The sequence below is a fragment of the Topomyia yanbarensis genome, chromosome 2, assembly GCF_030247195.1.
Source record: "Topomyia yanbarensis strain Yona2022 chromosome 2, ASM3024719v1, whole genome shotgun sequence".
Lineage (NCBI taxonomy): Eukaryota > Metazoa > Arthropoda > Insecta > Diptera > Culicidae > Topomyia > Topomyia yanbarensis.
Window position 1 is genome coordinate 309,748,674 of NC_080671.1, and position 15,481 is coordinate 309,764,154.

Consider the following 15,481-nt stretch of genomic DNA (forward strand, 5'->3'; position numbering starts at 1 on the left):
AATGTTTTGCGCCATGTAATGAGGGTACAATGACATGAATCGGGTATGATATTTTAGCTCGACAAGACTCTCGAAATTTTTAATCAACAATGTGTTCAAAACATCACATCGAATGTGCAATCGATATGAGAGTTCCCAAAATTCGGCGCCAGTAACTTCGTTTCTTGGCTTTCATCAAATTCTTCATTCGCGTTTCTGACGTCGTGTATTGTTGATAGCTAGACGAGTTACCGTCGTCCCGGAAGGACGTGTATGCGGAGAAGGCCGCCGCGTGTTGCCTTCTCCGCGTACACTCTGAGCACTCTTTGTCCCAGCACGGACTGGGAGAAAGTTTTTGTATTTTTGCGCCGGGTACTCGCTTAGTCTGAGTTTAATTCGCGCTGTCGAGAATCGAGTCAACCAAAAAGCAGTACTCTTCCTCCGGAGGCAGTTGTTGAGTAGATTCGATGTTGTCGGATATCGCGGTAGCATAGCTCTTCCGATATTTCGTGTTAGGTAATACGAAATATAGATTTATTCCAATGTCCTTCAGCCGTTATTGATTGAGACTGCGATCGGCAGATTACCAGCTACCGTGAGGATCAAAGATTTCCTTCCACGTGAAATTTAACCGCAGCGATGTTGAGCAGAGCGCTCGGGCGCGCTGGAGGAGCAGGAATCCATGTCATTTTACCCGTGTTTAAAATTGTCAAATTGAAGTTATCGCAAAAATGCATTTAGGAAGACCGGTTATCATCATAGAGGCAACCCCGTGCTATACCGTGAATAGTTGAAGTCTTCTAAAACTAGTCGCGATGCAGATATTCTAAAATGTCTTGTAGCCAGGCATTGTAATTCTCTCTCACTCACGCGAGAACTAGCTTATCCGATGTCCAACTTTTCCGAGATAAGATGAGTCGCAAAATTCTCCGTCTCCACAAATAGTGTGAGAATGATTTTCCGGATAAAATTTATTTGACTTTTTCCTTCTCACCGGAGAAGGTGATAAAATTTAAATTTCGTGGAAATCAATTAAAACTTCAAAAAATATATTTAATTACAAAGAAAAGCGGCAAAGAAGTATGATAGACTTGTTTTTTCGTGTTTTGGAATAACGACATCAAAGCAGCGAACGCAAAAAGGATACCATGATAAACTCATTCACTCATTCTCCGGCTGTTTTTTTATCCGGAGAAATAACACATTGTATTTATCCGGAGAAGTTGTGTGAGTGCTAATAACTTTTCGTGTGAAAATGTGAATTTTTATTGTCGCAGTAGCAAACTATCCGGGCGCATTTACTCATATGAGCGATAAATGCAATGCCTGCTTGTAGCCGTCGGTGCTCAGTCGCATTGTTGGAGCGAATGTATATGGATTGGAATCTATGCAAAGAACTTTGCCTTTTGTTTCATCTTGATAAGCGACGACTTCAATACCTGTTATCGAAGAAAGGTTAATTCTGTAGACGAAATTTTTTGATCCCCAAAAGCACTCCTCCATAGGGAGTGTCTCGATCCAGATGAATAATACTAAAGTCGTGGAAGTTGAGATCTATATTGGAAGTTATCCAAAATTCACATTATGCGAATGTATCGCCACTCAAACTATTTATAAAAAAATTGAAGAAAGACCGAGAGCAGGAGCTACTTGCTTTGGTTTAGTTTATAATACTTCCAAGATATGCCACTTTTGGATCCCCATCAAGGGACACGTTCTGGCTTTTACAAGGAAGTTTTCCAAAGGAAATGTTGCTCCTTTTCATAACTTCTAGGCACCCTAGTAGATGACCCACAACCTAGCCTTCATTAGGAGGCAAGAGAACGTAGAGGTTTGTTGAGGATGGTGGCGTAGCTTTCTTTAGAATTTCTGTGAAAGAACGTTTGCAACGTCCCTCAGGGGAACGTCTCTGAAACAGCTAACCCCTTGTTGCAGCAGATCCCCAACTCTCATCGTTGACCACGTCTTCCGTCTCTACCCTTACCGCTGGAATATTTGCCTGCTTTGAGTTTATTAGCGACACTCTTGTCTTGTTCGAGCTGACCTTTGAAATTTCGGTCACAGTCGGGAACCGTTCTGTCAAATGTTTAGATATCTGACGAAGATTCAGCGATTGAGTCTTGGGTCGAAAGCAGACCACAAAAGGACCAGTTGAGAGTTCTGGGTAGCATTTGGACCGGGGGCTTAGGAGTTGAAGCCGATTCAACCTTCGTTTGACCATCCGGAGAGGGAACCATCGAAAATGTCCACGCACGGGGTCAGCGCCCGTGCAGACAGAAGAAAGCAATTAATGTGTTAGAAAGATAAAAATCACTTATCTTTAAACTGGTGTCCAACGTCGAACCGATCCAGCGTATACAGCTGGCTATAGTTTAATCCTTACGAACAAAAGTCTGAGGAATGTGGCCTTGGGAAAAGACTCAGAGCAAGCATTTAATCGCACACCGCACAGAAACAGAAACACACCCGAACTATCTCAGAGTATTTTGAAAACTGATTACTGCAAATCTTGGGGACTGAAACCCAAGTACATTCAGTGGATCTACACAACAATTGTTAGACCAATACTGGCATACAGGTGCCTTGTGTGGTGGCATCTCCCTTCTGCTACGACAATCTAGTCAAAGCTAAACCATCTGCAGAGAATGATCTTGATGGCGATGACTGGTGCGTTCTCGACAACACCTACCGCTGCTCTAGAGGCACTCTTGAACATATAACCACTATACTGCCCATAAAAGCATTAGAGTCCCATATGGAAAAACAGCAAGCCGAGAAAAACGCTGTTCAAGATTTACATTTTCATTGAGCCTTATGGGTGGGCAAACCATGTTTTGGTATTTTTTCGGTATTTTTTAAACAAACGTGGCAATCTTTTTTGTGCATTGTGATTCAACGGTGATACAGAATACAATCCAACAGATAACTCAACTTTGATAAAATCCATATGGGACTCTTATGCTTTTATGGGTTTCTGAAACAAGATTCACTTTCTAGTGCATACCGTCTTAAGGTTACTGCGCTCTGGAACTGTAACCCAATAGATCGTGCAACTAGCCACACAATATTGTGGTCCCAAATGGTTACATGGGACGAGTATATATTTGCTCCCAGAGTCCTTACACTTACATGTAGTTTTTATTTTTAAAACTTTCAATGTGAGAATTCCTCCTCGCGAGGTATAACAACCTACACGCACATGTAGTTTGTTATACGGACGGTTCTTTGTTGGAGGACCGAGCCGGGGCTGTTGTCTATTGTCGTGAAATGAGATTCGCTTGGTAGATGCTGTGTGGTGTACAGTCGACACTTCAACAGGAAATTTGCGGTAAAGCCATTTATTTTGGCTGCCCTAAAAGCACTTAGTTCGGCAGAGTCGATATCGAAATAAATAATCGCTTGTCCAGTTCAAACCGAAGAACTTAGCATTTCAAATGCTATCTACCTTTTATGGGCACACGGCCATTCCAGCATGACTTGAAATGAATGGGCGGACGAATTGGCTAGCGCTTGCGTTGTGACTAACACTGCATTGGTGTAGCTTGCAAACTTGCTTTCTAACAAAAGCTTTTCTGCCAGATTTGAGTCCGAAAATGTCAACGAATTTGTGGCATTTGTCCAAGTACAGTTGAAGTATTCTAATCAGGGCAATGGTTGGACATTGCAAACTCAATTATCACATGGCTAATATTCAGCGTGCTGAGTATTCTTAGTGTGATTTTTGTGAATCCGATTACGGAACTTCGTATCATTTGACATGTAAGTGCCCTGTAGTAATGTTATAGACTATCCGTATGTTTGGTTCTCCATGCATAGATGAACCTTTGTACAGGGAGCTGAAACTGCCATTGTTCCTAACCGAGTGTAGCACAGAGCTAAAGATTTTGCTGGCGAGTTTCGAGAACCAAATCGATTGCAAAGAAAATACAGCATTATTTTCGCAGGATCGACGATCGATCCTGGAAATTTTTTGCGAAAAAGCATTATAAACTGATCTATGACTTCCAAGAAGCCACGGCGAAAGTTTATAAACCTGAATTGGTTTATTTTAATGACAACATCTCTTAGGGACAATTCATAAATTACGTAACGCGTTTAGGGGGGGGGGGGTACGAGAAGTTGTGACATGTTGTTACATATGGGGGAGGGGGAGTAGGCTAGATCGTTACGTAACATGTTTCCACTGAACAAAAAATTTTTTTTCGAAGAATTTGTTACGTAATAGGGGAGGGGAGAGAAGGGGATAGAGAAATTTGTGACAATTTGTTACATGGGGCAGGGGGAGTCAATTTTGGGCAATTTTCGCGTTACGTAATTTATGAATGGTCCCTTATGGGTGGGGGGTTGTCGTTCTGTTATCTCAATATTCCCTGTGCGGTGTTATATCCGCTCATCGAAAAGTGTCTTTTATTCCCTTGGAAGTGAAGAATACTTCTGTAATATCTATGTTCTGTCTGTCGTTATTTTCCTTATCCATAACCTTACCACTTCCCCAATCTTTCCCATCAGGAAAAGGATGAAAAGACAAATCATCAACATGGAGAACGTGCCATTTGAGCCAGTTGTTAGTGATTCCTGGTACTTCTACGTCAGAAATAGCCCAGGGATGGTATTAGAGACGTTAATATTTCTGCTTTACATCAATGACGTATATTTACTGCTGAAAACTCATCGCCGGTCCTTCGCAGACAATCTCAAATTGTTTCGCCTCATCCGTTCCATCAAGGATTGCGGATTTCTCCAACAATAGCTTGAAATCGTTGCTGATTATGGCTTACCAAGAATTGCGCATGTAAAAAGTCGGTGAAGTGCGGTGATCAATTTCTCACGAAAAACATTCTGGTATAGCTCTGCCCACCAGACCTCTTCTATGACTGCCGAAACTTTAGGGAGAATTTCGCCCATATTTACCGCGAGATAAGGGGGTTAGAGTTAATGAGGGTTCCCTTGCGACTGTTGTGGATTTTTGCTTGCCTACTATGGTCAGTGGTCACCCTAGATAAACGTATGGTAGATGCTGAGTAATATGTTGATTTCTTAGAAAAAAAAAGAATAAAATCACATTTCTATTTATAAAATAAATCGTCGTAGGTTAGCGTGAGAACTTGTTAAACGTAATTTATATTCCACTGCAATTAATTATTCACTATGTATTTTCTACATTACCTTCAATGAACGACGCTGATGATTCACTGCTAGCGATTCCTGCAAATCAGGTTTTCATTGAACAAGATTTTAAGACGGCATTCCAGTACGTATGACTCTATCGAAAAGAGTTACACAACTACATACGCAGGGGGCCGAAAAAAATGGTTATCCACGAACACCGCCAGTTAAATAACTGCCAAAGCAAATAAGATGCTCACATCTCCGGAAAGCATTAGGTCAGACTGGTTCTAGGGCGACATGACCCTTGCCATTATCTACGATTAGTTGTGCGAAAACAAGTTTGATTGGAACATTTTGCAAAGCATTATCACCGTTTACAACATACAACAGTAGAGGTAGGGCATATCTGTTGGGTGTCAAACCGGTGAGGTTGATATAGGGGAATTGGTGGTAAAACGAACATGTTAAGCAAAGTCATTATTCTCTAATTAGTGATTGAAGTACTACAATCACCTCGTAGGCTTATTTTTAGACATGATTTTTGCACAATTGGTTATAATACTTTGACATAAACACATTTTTTCAAATATTATTCTTGACTTCAAAATCTGCCTAAAAATGGGACATTTACATAGCGTAGGGGTAAAATGGCGGCCTTCTGGTGACGAAGGTTTTTACCTACAAACTAAGACAAGACGTGATAATCGGCTTTTTATTTTTCCTTCGACATTCTTCTTTTTGCACATTTTCACCCTGCTGAAATGTTCCGAACAGTGTTACTATTTTTTTTAATGAAATCTGAAAAAAATAGATTATGGCTTGGTTGCTGTCTTATTTTTGTTAAAATAATCAACCACGTTTGCGGAAAATCTGTACTAGATACTTGTTCTACTTTGCGGGACAATTTCTGTTCAATTTAATCATTTTTACTCTTTTAACGATAATCATTTTATTTGTCAAAAGTAATGTCAATATTTTCCTATAAATATAGCAACACTGCCAAACATCATTTCGCTATCGATGCAGTAACATTGCGTGCGGTGCAAAAAGTTAGAATCAACCAATCAGGAGCAGGAACATTCTGACGTAAAATTGGAACAAAAACGACCCTCGGCCCTATTGTCATGTTTTGTTTTAGCCTACAAAACGAGCTTTATGTATGCAATGCTAGCGTTTAATTGCATTTTTGAGCAATGCTGATTTTCCATCGGTACGTGGGAATTGCATACATACAGAATATTTTGAGGGTAAAAAACTTACACGAGAAAATTGAATTGTCATGCCGTAATATCAATCGATTTTCAAGCGAGCGGTATCTAAACATCTACAAATATCTACAGCCATGAAGTGTTAAAATTTTTAGAATTTGCTGGAAAACAGTAAATATATAGCAGCTTAAAGATAGCGTTCCGATTAATTTTGAGGTTTGGTACGTGTAGTGTTAAGATGGTCCATATTACCATCACTACGACCTGTTCATTTTACCCCCTAGACGTTTTATGTTTAAACAGACGACAATTGAGCCATTTTGTCATGGTGTCCCATTTAATTTTGTCCACAATCCCCCTATTTCAGAGATTCATGTTCATCTTTCAAATAGGCTTGGTTTCTTCACTGTAGATCTATGCGCACATTTCGATGCGGTTGGATTTGAAGTTTCCGAGTTGCGTTAATATCGGGCGCCGGGAAATAGCAAAATGTAAATAAATAGTCCGGAATCGGGTTCTCCAACGTCTAGCCCCATTTAATGGAGCATTCGCTCTGGGTGATAAAAATAGCGCTTAAATGCTTGTGTCCGACAAATTTTGCTTTGAGAGTGAATTTTGTGAGCCGAGCAACTCGATCAGAATGAAATAAGATTATACCAGAATGCAATTTTCGTAGTAAGCTGTGCCATAAATCTGGTCTCGTTAGTAGTTAAAATAGCAGAAAATTATAACAAGTAACAGTGCGAGATATAGTTTTAAAATGTTTCTGTTATGTGCTTCTAATCGGGAATGCCAGCAACTAATGGTTATTGGAGCGATCTAACTTCTGCTTTGCTAAAAATGCTATTCTGGCAGTATTTATTATGGAGTTTGGTATTTTTGGTATTGCACTGATGGAGACACATTATGTTTCGACTAAAAAACAACTCCCACAATTTAACCACGCCGAACAGCAGTTTGATTAGTCATCCATACGCTCAAATGTACGGACTGGCAATTACGTAACTAGTTCCTGTAATACTACTCATATACTATTGATCCTAAATGGTAAAGGCAATCCGCATTCCTCGTGGTAGGAATCGCCTTCAATAGTGATCTCTCATCGGTAGCTACGTGAGTTGAAGTGTGAATGAATCAACGGCAAAGTTGAATGCGATGATGTGCGTATGAAGCACAATAATCCTAATATGGTGTCAAGCTGTGAAGTCAGCGCAGTAACGGTGGGAGTTACGTCCCTGCTACATCGTTGCCTGTCAATGGTATGCACAAGTGAATATTGATGCAGGCTGTCCGGTTTAACAGGTTGTGACTGCCGATTGAAAGGTAAGCAGTAACCGTTTGGATACCGATTACAGGGCAGCTAATCTGACATTCAGGATGACGTTTCCAACGTTTCTGGTTTTAAAACATTCCAAGGTAGTGATTCATTGACGTGAGCTCCGCGAAAATAGCAGGAACTGGACAGACAATTTGACATTTGGTTAGGTAAACAGCATTAAGAGCTCATGTATGTACGTTTTTTGAATATCGCTCCTCTGATTAGGCATTCCACAAGCACTCTTCGGTTAAGTGCGACAGCAAGCTGATGACCATAGGGCAAGAAAACTACTTACACGCGATAACCGAAATACGCTTGCGATATGGCCTCGCCGAGTTCCATGGGAACGTGGTTTATTTGTACTATTTATAACTGGGTAATTTTTTTCTACCTTCAAGTGCTAAGAGTCTCATTTTACACAATGGTCATTAAACGAAAACCACGCGTTTCCAAGGATGTGGCATATGAGTTCGTTCCACGAATTCGAAGCTGCTGCTGAGATTTACCGCCTCCTGAAACGGGTTTGGAATGGTCGTGAACCGTTTTCTAAACTCTTGAGCTGTTCGGTGGCTTTTGCCGAGGCAACAGTGCCGCCACTGGAAGCCCAACATTCATTGAATGTTAATGAGAGTGTGCTTTTCCCTTGATCCATTCATGCGGTCGGTTTGAGGCACACACACACACACTCACACAAGGGGCCAGGTCGTGATGGAATGTGGCCCGATGGCATTTGGCTAATAGTTGTTCGTCGATTTCTCAAAGCTGGTGGCTCCGTCAAGTACCGTTCAGTGGCCGTGAACGCTTGGTACGTGGGTCCATTCCAAGAAGGGCACGCATCCTAAACATTGTTTCAGGTTGTCGAATACTGCTGTGTTTTTCGTTGGGACCGGATGTAAAAGCGTTGTGAGGTTTATGTAGACAATTTGACAAATCAGCAAAACATTTTACACACGGCGGCGTTAATGGGGAATTGGTTTTTTTAGTGGAATCTACATACCCAACGTATCACGAAGTTTAATTGACTTGTCCGATCATATGGAATATCGACCATGAGTTGCAAATCTGGAATCAAAAGAGAAGTGATCGATTAGTATTTATAGATAGTAGAGTAGAACGGTGCAACTGTTTTTCACTTGTTCAAATCGCTCACTTCGTAATTGTATTTGTAAATATGGAGGAGCATTAAAAATTAACAAACTTTAGGAAACAATTTGAAGTTATGCTGTCGATATTTAGTATTATCAATACAGAAATATCAAACCAAACAAGCACAAAAATTGCACTTTTCGAGAACAATATTCATAAATTAAGGAAATTAAGTGGACGAAAGTATCCAAATCTTTCCAAAAATATCTATTTTTCATAAGAAATTAATAGTCACCTGAGAATACTATCGCAATGTATCAAGCTTAACTTCGCATATTTATGTAGTAGAATCAAAATGTACGGAGTTGAACCGGGTCAAGACGTAAAATTCAACGGGGGTTTAAAGATTTTGAAATCAGTGTAAATTACTGCTAGATAACCAACCCCTTCCCCCCTCGTAGACAAACGTAGACTTTTGCTCGACCACCCCCGCCCCACACATGAGTCTACGTGGTTTATGAATGACCCCTATAGTGACTGAAACCTGAAAAGTGAAATTTTTTATTGCTTTAAAGATCTCAGATTAAAAAAAACGTACACAAATAGTACAATTAAATTTAGGGCCGTCTTAAGACCACTCGAGGCCCCTGGGCACTAATGAGCTAAGGGGCCCCTATAATTGAAGAGGTATAAACTACTATAGCGTAGGATGGTCAAAAATGATCCTCAGCATCATGGAGTCATTTCTACTTTTTGAGAGGAAGGAGTGATTCGATTGGGCTACAGCCTTTGTCCAACTAACGAATTTGATTCGCTAGTTGGATCGAATGACAAATGTTAAAAGCTCTTCAAATGGGACGTTAGTGTACATCTGTTCATATCTCTAATTATTGCAACATTGATTGCCAAAGTAAATTTGATATGATATTTTTTGCGTTTAAATGCTTTTTAGTAAGACAACGGTCCAACTAGCGGAGGTTCTAGTCTAGTCTAGTCTACACATACACAGCCAATACATGTAGGGATCCTGGAAAATTGCAGACGTTCGCCCACAATTTTTCTTGTCATTATTAACGTTTATGGCACATATGGAATATGACACAAGCATTAAAGCGGCCAGGCCAACTGTGCAGCGTACAAAATAAAGATGATTCAAAATTATACGGCAATCAAACTATTCATTTAATGAAGAATTTAATCAACGAATCATTTTGAACCTTGAATAAGGAAGAAACGTGGACAACCGTACACAACCGTTTCAATTTGATAGGGGTTTGATAAATCGTTGGGAGTGACTTGGCTAAGAGGGTTAATGTCACTACTTTGGTTCCGGGTTCCTGGGATGGGGCAGAGGTTATTAGCCCTGTCCTGGCTGATGAGCCAAGGTTATAGCGCATTTACTCGCTCTCTGAAATAAAACATAAAACATAAAATGTCCGACGCAATTAGAGACATCAGCAAGAAAGTGAAAGTAAGTACTAATATTCTATAAAAAAAAAGATTTCAGGAAAATATGGACAAAACAAAACTGCTAGAGTACATAGTTTTGTTTTGTCCATATTCCCTCCGAAAAACCGCCCTGCTAAGAACAATGGTACCCACCCTCACACTCCCACTTATGCCTCCAACCGCGCTAGATACCTCATGTTCTATTTCATTTCATCGCTTATATTTTGCAAATAATTATCGTTTTTGGGAATAGAATTCTTACGTATAAAATCTAAATTCGTTAACTCCAATTAAGATTACATACACCAACTGAACACAATATGTGTATATTTGAAATACACTGAGCTATACTCTTCTTAGATTGATTTTGCATCAGCAGAAGTATCATTTTTGTTGTCTATTACCTTTTGTCACTTTTGTCAGAATGTTTGTTAGACACTTTTGTCAGAATGTTTGTTATTTCATACTTTATAAAAATATTTCACAGAAAAAACCATATCAAACTATCTGCATGAGTTGTAATTCCGTTATTTCACTCTGATCCGGGAGTGCTCAGAAATACAGACAACCGACATGGGACCAAACTTCGTGGCCTATACCGTGACCCGCTCTAACTCCGTGAAACACCCAGCAACGATACAGAATGTAGCAATGCTATGTGCTATTCACCTCGTAGTCGTAGGAATTATATCTACTATCCTAACACTGAATATTCGGAGAAATGGCTTTAAAGTCGATTATATAAATATTCAAAAAATAAATTGCATGGATCTCACCAGCGTGTTAGGACACCCAGCAGCCCGTATAATAGTCTGCGCACCGACATCCCTCCGGTCGCCTCTTCCGGGTAGTCCGCTGTAGGACGACGGCCTGTAACTGAATTTGATTGTTCGTTGCGTGCCCAATCCGGCTGCTTTCCATTGTCGTCTCTTTGTTTGCCAGGGCGGAGAAAAACTCTAAGCAATTGCGATCCCGCAAGATTCCGGAACAGTCTGTGACGCCAACACCTGTGACTGCAAGAACACCCATTGTACACGTATACACACACACATTTTATATTTCTTTCAGTATCAAAAGGATATTTCAATACCACACTCCGACATTAAACGAAAATTGAAAAAGATCCAATTTTCTGCGACACGAAAAAAATGCGTGAATCTCAGCCAAAGCCTACTATCGGAGTAATCCAACGGTCCAACTAGCGGAGGTTCAAGTAAAAAGAGGTCCAGTTAAAAATTGACCAACTAGCGAATCACGACTGTATTACCCACTCGCTCGAGAGTTTTAAACAATTGAGTGTGACTATAGCCTTTAGAATGATTTTTATATTCGTCCTAAGTTGAGGGCCTCTAAAGTTCGTCGAACATACACAAAGTTCGAACTTAATTGAAGGATGAAAAGTAGCTCAACAAAGTCCCTTGTGAACTAGGAAAAAAATAATGGTAAATTCCAGACATTTAATTTGTTTCTTGTATTTATTTGCAATTCAAAGTTTGTTCAGATTTTATTCCTCGTACGTTAGTAAAATTGAAAATTTATATGATATAAAAGAAAAGTTATCTATAAAACCACAATCCCATGATATGAAACAGAAAATTTCAAAAAAATATGTCCTACAATTCGAGAGATATCAGAAAAGATCCACTAAATTAACCATTTTGCTCGAGAAATAAAGGTATGTTTATGAAAAACATGATATGATCTAAATTTTTGACAGACATGTACCATTGAGTGTATTTCCAACCACCAAAGACGTCGGTCATAATATCCAGTGTGCTTTCTGCTTCTGTCCGAGCCAGCGCAAAGTGAACGACAAAACAGTTGCTTATATTTGTGTACATCGTTTGCAGAACAAAAGGAATGCGGGTGTGAGGGTAGTCCATGCTGGTGGAGGTGATGAAGGGGGGAGTTAAGGGTAAGGCGAGGAGCATCCAACTGAGCCGATGTAACTTCAATTTAAAACTTCCGGAACTGTCGATAGTTGATTCAAAGATTGTTTGATTGGCCATCACCGATCTAGACCTGCGAATCGAAGTAATTTGATGTGCATTTCAATAGATTTTTTTACCTCTGAGCTATAGCGGTTGCAACAGTTTTTATGAGAAATGACTAAGTAATGGTGCGCCCATTTTAACATGTATTACATCATTTGGACATCATGGTGTTACCAGTTTATAAAGAATTTGCTGTGTGACCACTTTCTTCATCCCGTAACTTCGGAACCGAAAGTCGGATCAACTAAAAATTCAAAGCCAGCTTATCGGTTATATTCTTCATTTGAAACTAATTTGGGTAAATATTTTAGGCTATCTTTTAGAAGCTGTGCCAAAGCATCTAAGAAACTTTTTCAGTGTATTTTGATCATGGAGAGGCTTCTATAAAAAGTTTTCTTAACAACTTTTGACATATTTTTATAATTCATACTATTTGCAGTCAAAAACACAATTTTCTGTTTTGAATATGATTCTAAACGCCATTCTAAATCAAAATGTCAATTACAAAAAAATTCTGAAATGTACTGGTATTTTAAATTTTGTATTAACAACATAATTATTTTGTTTTATTATGACCTTTTCAGAAGTTATTCGCGTTTCTCCATCAACAACAATAGGTTTTTCAAAACGCCCTTAAAATTTTCTGTAACATCTCTTTTGATATCAAGGCAATATTTTAACTCATTTGAAAGCTACATGAAAACAACCAACATACGATCAAACTATTTAGTTTAATCATAAGACCCTATGGCTGAATAGTATTTTGATTGTTTTCCTATAGCTTTCAAACGGTTTACAATATCACCTTGATGTCAAAGAGAAAGTTACAGAAAATGTTATGAGCCTTTTGAAAAACTTATTGTTGTTGATGGAGAAACCCGAATAACTTCTGAAAAGGTCGTAATAAAACAAAAGAATTGTGTCGTTAAAACAAAATTTGAAATAACTCGAGAACTATTTTTCTTCAGAAAATTTTTGCTATTAGCATTATGATTTAAAATAGCGTTTAGAATTATGTTCAAAAAGGAAATTGTATTTTTGACTGCAAATATTATGAATTATAAAAATATAACAAAAGTTGTTGCTAGGAAAATTGTTTTATTGGAAGCTTCTCCATGATCCAGATACACTGAAAAGGTTTCTTTTACGTCTTTAAAACGATAAATATTAGATTTTTGACATTTTATAATTGTGTAATGCGAATAACTTTTAAAAATGGCAAAATCACACGAATTATCTTTTTTGTTGGAACAAAAATCCAAATATCTCGAAAACTATCGCATTTTAAAAGATTTTTGTTGAATAAATTTTTATTTAAAACGAGACTTAGAATTATATTCTGTAAGAAAATTACAGTTTTGTGTGTCAGTTAGTATGAAATTTAAAAACATGTATAAAGTTATTGTTAGAAAAACTTTTTTACCGATAAGTTCTCCATCATACAATTACATCCAGAATGTTTCTTTTCTCTTGAGGTTTTTAGTGACAAAATATAAAAAGTTAGAAAAAAATTGTTTTTTTCGAATTTAAATTTAACACAAATTTCTGTTTTTATGAAAAATGACATTTTTTTCAGTGTAGAGTTTTTTCGTACATAAATATTCAGTCTCTAAAACTCGTTCTCAGAAAGCTCTGCTGTAAAAAATACAGTAATTAAAAAAAAAGTTGAATTTAATGTACGTAGAAATGTTTATGTCCTTTTAAAAAATTGCTCTTGAGTCAAAATAATCTGACTGATTGTGGAAAATCTTTAGTCTTCCATGCCGATCAAACGTGTAAAGTTTCAAAGGAATCTAAGATGGTCGGTCGCGCTTTTAAGTATTTTCGGACAGATCTTCGTGGAATTCCTCATTAGGGTGGTCAATTCAATGCAATGTCATCATCGTTAAAGCTGGCTTTGTGTTCTTTCTTGCTCTTTGCACTTACGGGTCACAAGTATAAACTCGCTATCATTGGTATTAACTGCAACAAATTCATCAAATGTTTGTGATTCACACAATCAGGTAGAAAGGAATAGGTCCGCAACTTCAGTATAAAAATGTCGTTAGGAATGGTTGAGGAAAAAATCTTCACATCATATACAACGACTAATGTGATGTTCTCGGGAGTTTGTTCTATTATACTCGCTATTCATGAACGAAGAGTTTTCTAGACAAAGATAAATTATAGCAATGCGCTGACTTTTCCAAAGGTCGATTTTTTTTGGTATGGAAAGTTTCCATCCAAATAAAAATCCTTTGTTTCCTGATCTGCCTATTATAAAAAAATACCTTAACCTATTCCCCGTGTGTGAATCCGCATGGCATCAGCAGACATGGCGCGTGCAATTGTACCGTAATAGGTTGTTTGGGTATATTTGAACTGGTTCTAGTACAACGAAACATAGATTAAGTATAATGTATCAAAATTCGTTCAACTGCCATGTGATAGTCATACAAACAACTATTGAGAGAATAACATGCTTTTTCGTTTTAATGACATAATACCGAAAAATATGTACTAAAAGACAGTAGAATTTCGGGCGTCGGTGAAAGGCATTAGATGCGGTCAGAGACCGACGGTAAAAATGATAACCAAAATTGCTGAAATAAAATTAAATATAACATCACGGAATCAAGCAATAAGCAACCCTAATAAAAAAAATTATACACGAGCTTTAACCCATATAGTCCAACGATTCCACATATTGTTTGGATGATACCCTGAACAGGTCGTTAGGTCATAAGATGTTTATTAGGGAATACTACTTTGGAATTTTTTTGTTATTTTCACTTTTAAATTTTTACACGAAATTCACTTCAGGTGTCTTCTTATAACATACATGTGTAAATGGTTCCTAATCTCCGGTAAATTATTAACCTAATCCAATCTTTTTTTACGTTCACCGGTGCCGTACCAAACAAATTGCTACCCCCTCCGATTAACATTGTTAGCCTAGCACGTCCAATTAGTTATTTACGTTAATTGTGCTTTCCTGAATGTCATGTAGAAAAAAAAATCAATCAGCATTCGTTTAAAAACGCAAAACTAATTTCCGCCAAGTCGTAAAACTGGCGCCAATAGTTGATTAACAAGCGTCATCTTCGGCCATAAGGAAGTCCTTAGTGGCTCCTGCTTTGAGTGATTAGAACTGAACAGCGTCGATTATGTGTTTCCGTATTGTACGTTCAAACGAAATAGCGGTTGCCCTAATGCTTCTCCATCTCTCATCTCTGCTGCGAAAGTCGTTATTGAAATGTCAAACAAAGGGTATTGTACATTGAGATCCTGTGGCAAACGAGCAAAAAATCCTATGTTTGATAAGTATCCATTCCCGGTGAAATATTAGACCTATTGAC

General features: G+C 38.3%; 1 long non-coding RNA gene across 1 annotated transcript in view; it reads right to left on the minus strand.

The window, feature by feature from the left end:
• Positions 1-4,906: 4,906 nt before the first annotated feature.
• LOC131683541 (uncharacterized) overlaps positions 4,907-15,481 on the minus strand; it is a 56,655-nt gene continuing 46,080 nt past the window's right edge. The window contains exon 3 of the long non-coding RNA XR_009304533.1: positions 4,907-8,676. This is a non-coding gene — a long non-coding RNA (uncharacterized LOC131683541). The remainder of the gene's footprint in view (positions 8,677-15,481) is intronic.